We start from the raw sequence: 12,738 nt of genomic DNA, 5'->3' as shown, positions 1-12,738 counted from the left end.
ATTGTAACGATCGGATCCTTACATATTATGGTCCGACCGCTACGACATGCATGCTTAGACTTTTCTTTTATGAGATGAGTTTTGGTAAAAATCTCAAAAGAACATATCTAAGATTTTATTAATTAGGTAGAAAACTATATAAAAAGTTTATTTTACAAAACACTAGGATCCATAAAACACTAACATAGTGATACAAAAATTCATATGCCTATAATAGTGAGTTTGATGGTTGGCCATTTGAGTGACGTCTAGTTCTGCCACCTACGCTGTGTCTTTACCTACAAAGTCTGTAAAAATAGGATGAGTATATAATATACCCAGTAAGTAGTTCTCACAAGGGTAGTGACCAAATGCACAATCACATGCAACATGTTCTGAAAACATATGATCGGGATTGAAAACATATAATAACATGTGGTGGTCGGTTATGCTTCTAATGTAAATTTCTCCACCCTGATAGGAAGATGAGGACTTAAGCGGAAACTAATCCATCTGATGATTAGCGGGTCATGCAGTCAGTAGGGCCAGAGTTACATCTAACATCAACCATTAACATAAACGTAAGATTGGACTAAAGGGGTGCAACCATACATACCCTGTTAGTCTCTAGCATAATCTTGACATAGAATTGGGTCTAGAGGGGTGCAACCATACATGCCCTGCTAGCCCTAAAATAATCTTGACATAGAATTGGGTCTAGAGGGGTGCAATCATACATGTCCTGCTAGCTCGAGAAGCATAACCTTTATCTAATTAAAATTTAATCTTATGAACAAACATAATGCATGAGGTCCCTTGTCGATAAACGTATTTTAAACATGTAATGCAACATAACAACAACATAATTATGCAACATATTAAAGGTACACTACCATGAAACACTTAAAGAGAGGGTGAGATAAACTACTTACCTTGACTGGATCCTAGTTATTCCTTATTATTCCTTATGGTTTAATCAGTAGAGCTTTCCTTCTTAAATTAGAAGGAAATTTGGGCAGCACTTCCCTCGCGTTTCCTCCTTCAAACTAATAGAATTACTTCACCCTAGTCACACGATTTTTACTACTGAGTTTTGTTTGAGAATGAGTTTAACTTTCAGCCCAAAGCCTCCTATTTTTAGCCGTTTCCAGCTCTTCTCTGTGTGACAACTCATCCTACAAATGGTTTCTTTAAAATTACTTAGGTTTAAGAATTTCTCTTAATAAGACACCTAATTTTGGCTAACGTTTGCCCTTACGTTATCAACCTTTGTTTGTATTCAATTTTAGGGTTCTCCATGTATAATCTATAAGACCATGGCCAAATTCAACGCATAATCCACGTTTCTGTCCAAATCTCGCTTCTCTAGCTTTCTCGCTGGTTTGGCTCTTCCATGGCTTCTCGCTCCTCCAGCTTTCTCATTGGTTTACTCTCGTGGCTCTCACTCTCTCTAAGATTCTCCGCTGGTTTACTCTCGTGGGCTCTCGGCTCTCTCCCAGCTTCTCGCTGGTTTACTCTCGCTCTCTCCAACTTATAATTAATCCTCCCTGATTTGCCCCAGTATTCATTATTTTTGGATTGCTAATAATTTCTTATTTATTTTTCCAATTTCTAAAATTTCCACCCGACTTTTCCTATTTAAATTTATTTTTTTCCTGCTTTCTAATTTAAGGTTAGGGTATTACATTTACCACCCCTTTAAATAAAATTTTGTCCTCCTTAATATTTGACATTTAATTTCCTGTAGTGTATGCGTACAAATTTGGGTTGTTACATTCTTCCCCCCTTAAGAACTTTCGTCCTTGAAAGTTTCTTGGTTTTTAAATAGAAAACGGCATTTGACTTTCATCTCTTCTTCTCGCTCCCATGTAGCTTCTTCTACTTGCTGATTTCTGCAGAGAACCTTCACTAAACTTATTTCCCGATTACGAAGTGACTTATTCTCTCTTGCTAGGATGCAAACTGGAGTCTCTTCATATTCCAAATTTTCACTTATTTGTAGAGGTTCATAATTTACTACATGTGATGGGTCAAACACGTATTTTCGAAGCATCGATATATGAAAGACATTATGTATTGTAGAAAGGGTGGGTAATAATGTAATCGTTAAGCTACTTGGCCAATACGTTCTAATATTTCAAAAGGGCCAATAAAGCGGGGGCTAAGTTTTCCTTTTCGTCCGAAATGCATAATGCCTTTCATTGGTGCTACCTTTAGAAATACGTGATCTCCTACTTTGAATTCTAACTCTTTTTTACAGTTATCAGCATAACTCTTCTGTCTGCTTTGAGCTATTCACATTCTTTCCCGAATTAGCTTAATTGACTCTGATGTTTGCTGCACCAATTCAGGTCCTAGTAGTGTTCGCTCCCCGACTTCATCCCAGTGTACAGGGGATCTGCATTTCTTTCCGTATAAGGCTTCGAAGGGAGTCATACCAATTATCACCTGATAACTATTATTATAAGCAAATTCTATAAGATGTATCTGCGAATCCCATGCTTCAGTAAAATCCAAAGCACATGCCCTCGACATGTCTTCTAGGATTTGATTAACTCGTTCTGTTTGGCCATCAGTTTGTGGATGGAAGGTGTGCTGAAATTTAACTGTGTGCCCATTGCTTTCTGCAAACTTTTCCAAAACTTGGAGACGAAACGAGGGTCTCGATCTGAAACAATTGATATTGGGATTCCATGTAACCGGATGAGCTCTTTTAAGTACATTTGAGCTAGTGCATTGCTTTCTACAAACTTTACCGAACTTAGGAGACGAAAACGAGGGTGTTTTCTAAAAATACAATTGATATTGGGACTCCATGTAACTGGATGACTTCTTTTAAATACATTTGAGCTAGTGCTTCCATAGTATGAGTAGTCTTGTAGGGTAGGAAGTGGGCAGATTTGGTGAGTCGATCCACAATCACCCAAATCATGTTGTGGCCTTTAACAGTTCTCGGGAGTCCTAAGATGAAGTCCATAGAAATATGCTCCCATTTTCATTCTGGAACATTTAGAGCTTTCACTTATTGACAAACCAAACATTTACTTACATAATCGGCTATATCCTTTTTCATGTTACACCACCAGTAATGTGCTTTCAAGTCTTGATACATTTTGGTACTCCCAGGATGTATTGAAAAGCATGATTCATGAGCTTTCTTCAGTAGTTCTTTCTTGATTTTTTCATCATCTGGTACACATAGACGTCCACGGTAGAGAAGTGTAGAGTCTGGGGCTATAGAGAATTGACTGGTTTCTCCAATCTCTGATTGTAGTTGTTTGTTTAGGTATTTATCTATTTGTTGTGCATCAATTATCCTTTGTCTTAATGCAGGTCTTGCAATTAACTGTGTTATTCGAGATATGAAGGTTTCTGGTATTAGTGAGATCTCAACTCTTTCAAGGTCATCCATTATGTGTTTGGAGATGGTACTTAGGGTTGTTGTATAAGCTGACTTTCTGCTAAGAGCATCAGTAATAATGTTAGCTTTTCCTAGATGATAGAGGATCTCAAAGTCATAATCTTTGACTAATTCTAACCATCTTCGTTGCCTCATATTTAACTCTTTCTGGGTAAAGAAGTACTTAAGGCTTTTATAATCTGTATAAATTTGGATTTTTTCCCCATATAAGTAATGTCTCTATATCCTTAAGGCAAAGACTACGACAGCTAACTCCAAGTTATGAACGGGATAATTTTGTTCATAAGGTTTTAGTTGTCTTGAAACATATGCTATTATCTTTCCGTGTTGCATCAATACATAGCCAAGCCCCTTCTTCGATGCATCACTGTACACAGTTAAACCCCCGATCCGTCAGGTATAGTGAGAATAGAGGCTGTGGTCAACCTTTCTTTTAGTTCCTGGAAGTTTTGCTCACATGCTTGGTTCCAAACGAAAGGATTATTCTTCTTGGTGAGGTTAGTTAAGGGTAATGCTATACTTGAGAAATTCTTCACAAATCGTCTATAATATCCTACTAATCCAAGGAAGCTTCGCACTTTGCTGACTGTTGTTGGGCGAGGCCACTTGCTAATTGTTCAATCTTAGCAGGATCCACTGAGATTCCTTTTTGCTTTACAATATGCCCTAGGTAGGCAACTTGTCACGTCCAAAACTCACACTTGGAGAATTTGGCATACAACTTTTCATTTCTTAATATGAAAAGGACGTCCCTAAGATGTCTTTCATGTTCCGCCTCAGACTTGGAATAGACCAAAAGATCATCTATAAATACGATCACGAAGTTATCAAGATAGTCCTTAAAAATTCTATTCATCAAGTCCATGAAGGCTGCTGGGGTATTCGTTAATCCAAAGGGCATCACAACGAATTCATAATGCTCATATCTTGTTCGGAAAGCAGCCTTGGGTATATCAGACTCCTTGATTCGTAGTTGATGATATCCAGATCGTAAGTCTATTTTGGAGAATACTGAGGCTCCTTGTAATTGGTCAAATAGGTCATCAATGCGTGGGAGTGGGTACTTATTCTTTATTGTCAATTTATTCAACTCCCGATAATCTATACATAAACGAATTGATCCATCCTTTTTCTTAACAAATAAGACAGGTGCTCCCCATAGAGATACGCTAGGGCGTGTAAATCTCTTATCTAACAATTCTTGTAATTGTATTTTGAGTTCTTTTAATTCCGCAGGTGCCATTCTATATGGTATTTTAGATATTGGTTCAGCTCTGGGAATTAGATTTATACAAAATTCTATTTCTCGACTAGGTGGTAAACCTGGTAGCTCTTCTAGGAATACATCTTCAAATTCTCTTATTGCAGGAATGGCCTTAATTTTATCCTTTTGGTTTCGTAAATCCACTACACTTGCTAAATATGCCCAAGCCCATTGTTGAGCAAATGTTTAGTTTTTAAGGCTAAAATTATTCTTGGGGCTGATTGTGTATTAGAACTCTTAAACTTAAACTTGGTTCTTGTTGCAAAGATGAATATGACCTCTTTATTATGGCAATCTATGCTTGCCTAGTTTTCTGCTAACCAGTCCATACCTAGTATTATGTCGAAATCACTTATGTCTAAGATGATAAGGGTCATCCCTAGTTTATGTCCTGATACTGACAATTCACAGTTTTCTACTACTGAGTGGGCCAACATAAATACTCTGACAGGAGTAGCTACGAATAGAATGTAGCCTAAGGGCTTTGATGTTAATTGAGCATGTTGTGCAAATGTTGTAGAGATGAATGAATGACTAGAGCACGAATCAAATAAAGTGAAGGCAAAATACCCGATGATGGGTAATGTACCTGTAACAACTGCATCTTGATCCTCTGCCTCTTGACGTGTAACAGCAAACACCCGTCCTTTCTATTATTGGGTAATCTTGTTACTAGTAGGCTGGGTGGTCTAGGCAGTTGATACTTGGTTAATGAGCTTTGGGCAAGCCTTTGCATAGTGACCCGTCTGGCCGCAGTTGAAACACACCCCTAAGTTCTGAAGACATTGCCCCCGATGGTGTTTTCCACAATTTCTGCACTTAGGATATGTGAATGTTTAACTCTTTTGTTGTGACTGTACGCCCTGAGTGCTTTGGAAAATTTTTGCTTGCAGTTGTGAACGTTGGAAGCCTTGTTGGGTGAATTTCCTTTTTTTATTTGGCATGAATCCTCGTTCAGAAGTTGAGGTTTTGACAGCAAGATCTACTTCCATGAGTAAGCCCGACTCGAGGGCAAGAGCATACTTTTTGTTCGGAAAGCAGTAACAATGCCTCGAATGCCTTCTCTTAATCCCCAAATAAACCTTTCCATCTTCTTCTCTTCTGTGTCCACTAGTCGAGGGACAAAGTGGGACAAGCGATCAAATTTTCGTTCATACTCTGCCACTGACATGTTCTCTTGACGAAGATTAAGAAATTCCACTTCCTTTTGATATCTCACTGTCAAAGGGAAATACTTGTTGTAAAAAGTCTGATTGAATTGTTGCCATGAGACTGAATCTTTGATTGTTCTTTGTGTGGATTCCCACCAGAACCTTGCATCGCCTCTTAACATGAAGGTGGCACAATTTACTTTCTGTTCTTCTGGGATGTTCATATGGCGGAAAATAGTTTCTATTTCTGTTATCCAATTCTCTGCTATAATTGAATCCACAGATGATCCATCAAATGTTGAAGGATTGAACTTCCTGAATTCTCGAATGATCTTCGAGTCATTTGTATCGTTGGTTATTAGTATGGTGGACGAGGTTGTGTTTCCATTACTCATATTTTGTATTAGCATTTGTAGCGCATCTGGTGTAAGTAACACATAAGGCGTCTATCCATGTCCTTGATTTTGATCCCTTGTGGATTCACTTCGAGGTCTGCCTCGTCGTGTTGGAGCCCTTTGTGGTGGCATCTGGTACACACATTTTATTTTCATAATAAGGAAGCAATCTAATTTTAATTTTTTTTAACTCATACCTTATGTTTACTAAATTATTTACTAAATTAATCGTTTGAAAATTCCACTTAGCAGCGTATTTGGCATAACTGTGGGCATCAATTAACAAGCCGAACTATCAAACAACACGACTCTTCTAATTAGTAGAGCCTAATTGGCTCAAATGCTCTGAAACCAAATTGTAACGACCGGATCCTTATATATTATGGTCCGACCGCTACGATATGCATACTTAGACTTTTCTATCATGAGATTAGTTTTGGTAAAAATCTCAAAAGAACATATCTAAGATTTTATTAATTAGGTAGAAAACTATATAAAAAGTTTATTTTACAAAACACCAGGATCCATAAAACATTAGCGTAGTGATACAAAATTGCATATGCCTATGATAGTGAGCTTGAGGGTTGGCCATTTGAGCAACGTCCAGTTCTGCCACCTACGCTGTGTCCTTACCTACAAAGTCTATAAAATAGGATGAGTATATAATATACCCAGTAAGTAGTTCTCACATAGGGTAGAGATCAAATGCACAATCACATGCAACATGTCCTGAAAACATATGATTGGGACCGAAAACATATAATAACATGTGATGGTCGGTTATGCTTCTAACATAAATTTCTCCGCCCTGGTAGAAAGATGAGGACTTAAGCGGAAACTAACCCATCTAATGATTAACGAGTCATGCAGTCAGTAGGGCCAGAGTCGCATCCAACATCAACCATTAGCATAAACGTAAGATTGGACTAGAGGGGTGCAACCATACATACCCTGTTAGTCCCTAGCATAAACTTGGCATAGAATTGGGTCTAGAGGGGTGCAACCATACATGCCCTGCTAGCCCTAGAAGCATAATCTTTATCTAATTAAAATTTAATCTTATTTCATCATTGTGAACAAACATAATGCATGGGTCCCTTGTCAATAAACGTATTTTAAACATGTAATGCAATATAACAATAACATAATTATGCAGCATATTAAAGGTACACTACCATGAAACACTTAAAGAGGGGGTGAGATAAACTACTTACTTTGACTGCGATCCTAGTTATTCCTTATTATTCCTTATGGTTTAATCAGTAGAGCTTTCCCTCTTAAACCAGAAGGAAATTTGGGCAGCACTTCCCTCGCATTTCCTCCTTCTAACTAACATAATTCCTTCACCCTTTTCACACGATTTTTACTACTGAGTTTTGTTTGAAAATGAGTTTAACTTCCGGCCCAAAGCCTCCTATTTATAGCCGTTTCCAGCTCTTCTTTGTGTGACAACTCATCCTACAAATGGCTTCTTTAAAATTACTTAGGTTTAAGAATATCTCTTAATAAGACACCTAATTTTGGCTAACATTTGCGCTTACGTCATTAACCTTTGTTTGTATTTAATTTTAGGGTTCTCCATGTACAATCTATAAGATCGTGGCCAAATTCAACGCATAATCCACGCTTCTGTCCAAATCTCGCTCTCTCTAGCTTTCTCTCTGGTTTGGCTCCCGTGGCTCCCGCTCTCTCCAGCTTTCTCTCTGGTTTACTCTCGTGGCTCTCGCTTTCTCCAGCTTTCTCGCTAGTTTACTCTTGCTCTCTCCAACTTCTAATTAATCCTTCCTGATTCTGCCCTCTTATTCATTATTTTTGGATAACTTATAAATTTCTTATTTTTTTTCAAATTCTAAATTCCCACCCGATTTTTCTATTAAATTTATTTGTTTTCCTGCTTTCTAAATTAGGGTTAGGATATTACATTTACTACCCCCTTAAATAAAATTCCGTCCTGCTTAACATTTGAATTTAATTTCCTATAGTGTATGCGTACAAATTTGGGTTGTTATATTCTTGTTTCTTGGTTCTTAAACAGATAAGGGTATTTGACTTTCATCTCTTCTTCTCGTTCCCATGTAGCTTCTTCTACTTGTTGATTTCTCTAGAGAACCTTCACTAAACTTATTTCCCGATTACGAGGTGACTTCTTCTCTCTTGCTAGGATGCAAACTGGAGTCTCTTCATATTCCAAGTTTTCACTTATTTGTAGAGGTTCATAATTTACTACATGTGATGGGTCAAACACGTATTTTCGAAGCATCGATGCATGAAAGAAATTATGTATTGTAGAAAGGGTGGGTGGTAATGCCAATCGATAAGGTACTTGGCCAATACGTTCTAATATTTCAAAGGGTCCAATAAAGCGGGGGCTACGTTTGACTTTTCGTCTTAATCGCATAATGCCTTTCATTGATGCTACCTTTAGAAATTCAATTTTTCAGAAAATCAAATTAAAGTATAATTTAATTTTTGAAATTTTTGTTTTCATAAAATTTCAAATTTCAAATATCAAATTTTAAATAAAATAATTCAAATAATCAATTTGAAATAGAATTTAATTAATTAATTAATTAATTAAACAATTTAATTAATTGAAATAATTTAATATCTAATATTAAATTAATAAAATAATAATTCCACAATCTTGAATCTCTATTCATGTAATCAATATTTAAATCAAATTTAAATATTACCCAAATCTCCAATTTCGTTAATTTGATAATTAAACGTGTAATTATATCGTATATAATTACTAATTCCCTTAATTCATATTTGAACATTTCAAATTCACTCATCACGCTATTCTATGGTTTAATCCGTTTGTGAGCTAGTAGGGGACCTAATGAACTAGTAGATCATGGACTTGAAAAATCTGAGATTAATTGCCTAAACGCTTTAAATCGAATTAATTAGCATTTGTTAACTACCGTGTCACTCCGCTAAAGCCCAGTAGTTGCACTCCCCCCGCTGTAGATATATTTCTATCCACTTGATTTAACCGTAATCTGTAAGTTGACCTTTCACAGGTTGTTCATAGTGACAGCTGGGTCAAATGTTGTTTTAGCCCTGAGATTACATCTTGCTTCTTAAGTACCACTGATTCTCTAATGAACAATTGGTTTGTGATCCAATAACTAAACCAAATCCCTCTCAGGCCAATGAGAGAATGGGGCCCCTTGTTCAAGATCTGGAATCAATACTTAATAGAACAACCTCTCTATTATCCCTAAAAGCGGGTAGGAGTGACTTCCTTCTTGCATCCTATGTCGTCAGCTATCTACCTAGTCTTACCCCTGAAATGAGAGACTTATTGAGCCAGCGTTGTTGAGCCAACCCTCACCTATGCAAATCTAAGGATAATCCCCAACAAACAGGAGTTCATAGTTAGTTCAAGATTAAAGTCGAGTTATCTAGGTCATCACTTTGACATAGTCAGTCTTAAACAGTAAACAACGTTATAAAGTAAGAGCGATTTGTTTCTTGGTCCGATCTTACACAAATTCATTGCATTAGACACCTCCACTCGCATGTCTCCACATGAATGATTCAGGATCACATTGTTTATACAAAATACAAAGTGGGTCGCATCCGATAGTGTTACCAAAATAAAGTATCCAACCTTATTCGGTATACTATAGATCATTTTAGATATTTACTCAAACTTGATATATTTTATGTCTCCACATAAAGTCCAAGTCTTCATGTAATAGCCATGGATCTTAGTTTATTGGATTTAGACTTCACAAGTGCAATTTACATATTCAATAGCATATTTATTGAATAAAACCTTAATAACATTTTATTGCAAATAGAATATGTTTAATATTACAAACTGTGAGTTTTAAGACATACAATCCAATAATATCGTTAGCCATACAATTTTTGGGGACACTTATCTTGAAGCTTAAATTTGACACCCAAGATAGGTTTGAAATCATGTGACTTAAAATTAGAAGTTTAGAATTGTTGGAAAATTAGAATATTAACCTAATATAAATTGGTATAAACTAGAGGGTTAATCTATTAATGGTGGGGATTGGGATTTAAGTTAGTATTTAAAAGAAGCCTAACTTGGGAATTAGTTAAATAAAATAGTAATAAGAGAAGAATAAGTGTTTATAAGTATATTATAAGAAATAAAATTGAAACATATGAAAATAGGGTTAAAGTTTATTTTCAAAGGGAAATTATTTCAAATAGTAATGTTAAAAATATTTACAAGATATAGTAAAATTTTAGAACTATCAATGATAGACGTTGATAGACACTGATAAACTTCTATCAGTGTCTATCGATGTCACTGATAGACACTAATAGAAGTCTATTAGTGTTTATCAGTATCTATCTGATAATTCTAAAATTTTTCTATATTTTGTAAATATTTTGGTTCATTTTTCTATATTTAAAAACAACTCATTTTCAAATATGAGTTATTCTAATTTGCTACAAAATTGGGATAACTAAAATTCTCAATTCAATTTGGAATTTATAAATGAAAATTTAATTTAGTTACAACTAAATTGGAAGATTTCAAAGGGAATTTAATTTAATTATAAAGGGGAAGTAATTCAACATCAAAGTAAAATGGAAAATGTATACAATTTTATAGGAAAATTCAATTAATATTTTTTTTCCTTTTATTTAGTTCAAGTTCTTTAAACTTAAGTGAGATGGAAAAGAAAAGGAAGAGATGGGAAAGTAAAGAATTAAAGAGATTAAAACACCTCATTAAGTTGACTGCTGGCAACATTTGGGTTGAGGAGGTGCAGTGGTTGTCGGTTGAGTGTCTAATTAAAGAAAAGACAAGATGGTGGAGGAGATTCACTTGTACAACTCGAGTTTTTCTTCGGTAAAACTTTAGAGAGGACAAAAAGGAAAGAGAGCTGAGTGTCATGGGTCAGTGTTTGAGACAACCAACCGTGCGGCACTTGGGCAGTCTTATTATCAAAGAGCACCAAGTAAGCCTTTAGAGATGAGCTTGTGTCTATTCGAGACACTTAGATACACGCTTTAGAGGTTTAGAGAGAGTTGGGCAAGTGAGTGAGTTTGGAAGAATGTTGAGAGGCTTTATTAAGGAATGATGTTGAGTGGGTTGCTTGTGTTGCTTATGTACAAATGAGGCCCCCTCTTGGGCAATTTATAGGTGCCTCAACCGACCTAGGCCCCCTCAAGGTTGGCCATGGAGGTTTCTAGACACTTCAAGGTATCTTTGACATGTCCCTAGGCCATTCTAGGCCCTTCTACACCTTTCCAAGTACATACATGAACATTCTAGACCCTCCCATTCAAATCTAGACCATTACGGAGTAATCTAGAGTATGTACAAGAGTGTTGATGTTCAAACATTATAGATGGTCTATGAGCCTTCGAGAGTCATCTAAAATGTTCCGGTGTTGTCTAGACCCTTCCGGGACTGTGGGGCTGACTAAGCCATGCTGGCACATTCTGGCACTGTCGAAGCCCTTCCAGCATGGTGTGGGGCTGTCCAGAGGCTTCCAGACACGCCTAGAGGCTTCCCGTGGGTGCTAGCACAGTCTCGTGGCTTCTAAAAGCTTCCAGGGTCGTCTAGAACTATCAGGCGCCTTTTCGTGTCTTCCCAAAGTGTCTGGGTCGTGGGCGCATGAAGGGACTTCCACGCGTCTGTGCCTGGGTGTCCGTCTGTGGGGCGCGCGTACAGGGAGGCGCAGGCATGCATTTGGACTCGTGTACTCTGGACAAGGGCACGGGCTAGGCCGCGCATTCGTCAGCTTCCTTGGCTCCGCACAAGGCCTTGCCTCTCCCGAGCATGTGTGCGTGCTTGACCACGCACATCCTCGATCACACGGGTGCTCTTCTTGGCATCTCTTTCGCCGTGGTGCCTTGCCATGCCCTTGTATGCCCAATCCTTGGCATGTGGGCGCCCCGCCCAAGACACTCATGTCATGTCGTGCTACCTTGCCACACCCTGTATGCCTTCACCCTGGCACGTGGGTGCCCTGACTAAGACACACCTGTCAGCCTTGCATGTCCTTTGGATGCCTTTCGATGGGTCTTGACTCCCTCTTGGCCATGCTATTGGAGTCTTATGCCCCTTAGTAGTGCAATTTTAAGAACGATTTTTGTGGGGCGTGACATGAGGCTACCTAAAGGAGATTAATTGCAAAATTGGAGAAAATTCGAAGATGAGCAATAGTTGGTCTAAAACTTGGAAAACAAAGGTTGATGAACTTTTGGAGCTAATTAAGGACTATTCAAGGAGTTTTATGATCTCAAATCCTAAGGTTAGTAAGTTCTAAAATTGATTTAAGGTTTAATACAAGTTATTTAATGGATTGGTGGCCGGAAATAAGGAATTAAGAGTTGAAATTGTCAGAGATAAGGGAAAAAAAAAGTCGGCCACAGTTGGAGATTGAAGACCGTCACACGGTTGCGCGCACTGTTGTCGTTTGCCTATCGCACACCACCGCACGTCTGCACACGAGTGCTCGCCCTTGCTCGCAGACGCTATGTACACCCTTTGCTTATCTGCTCATCCACCTACTCGTGCTC

This window comes from Benincasa hispida, chromosome 9 (genome assembly GCF_027475165.1).
Source record: "Benincasa hispida cultivar pf3 chromosome 9, pf3_genome.v1.1, whole genome shotgun sequence".
Taxonomy (NCBI): Eukaryota; Viridiplantae; Streptophyta; class Magnoliopsida; order Cucurbitales; family Cucurbitaceae; genus Benincasa; species Benincasa hispida.
Note: the sequence above shows the minus strand (reverse complement) of the source record.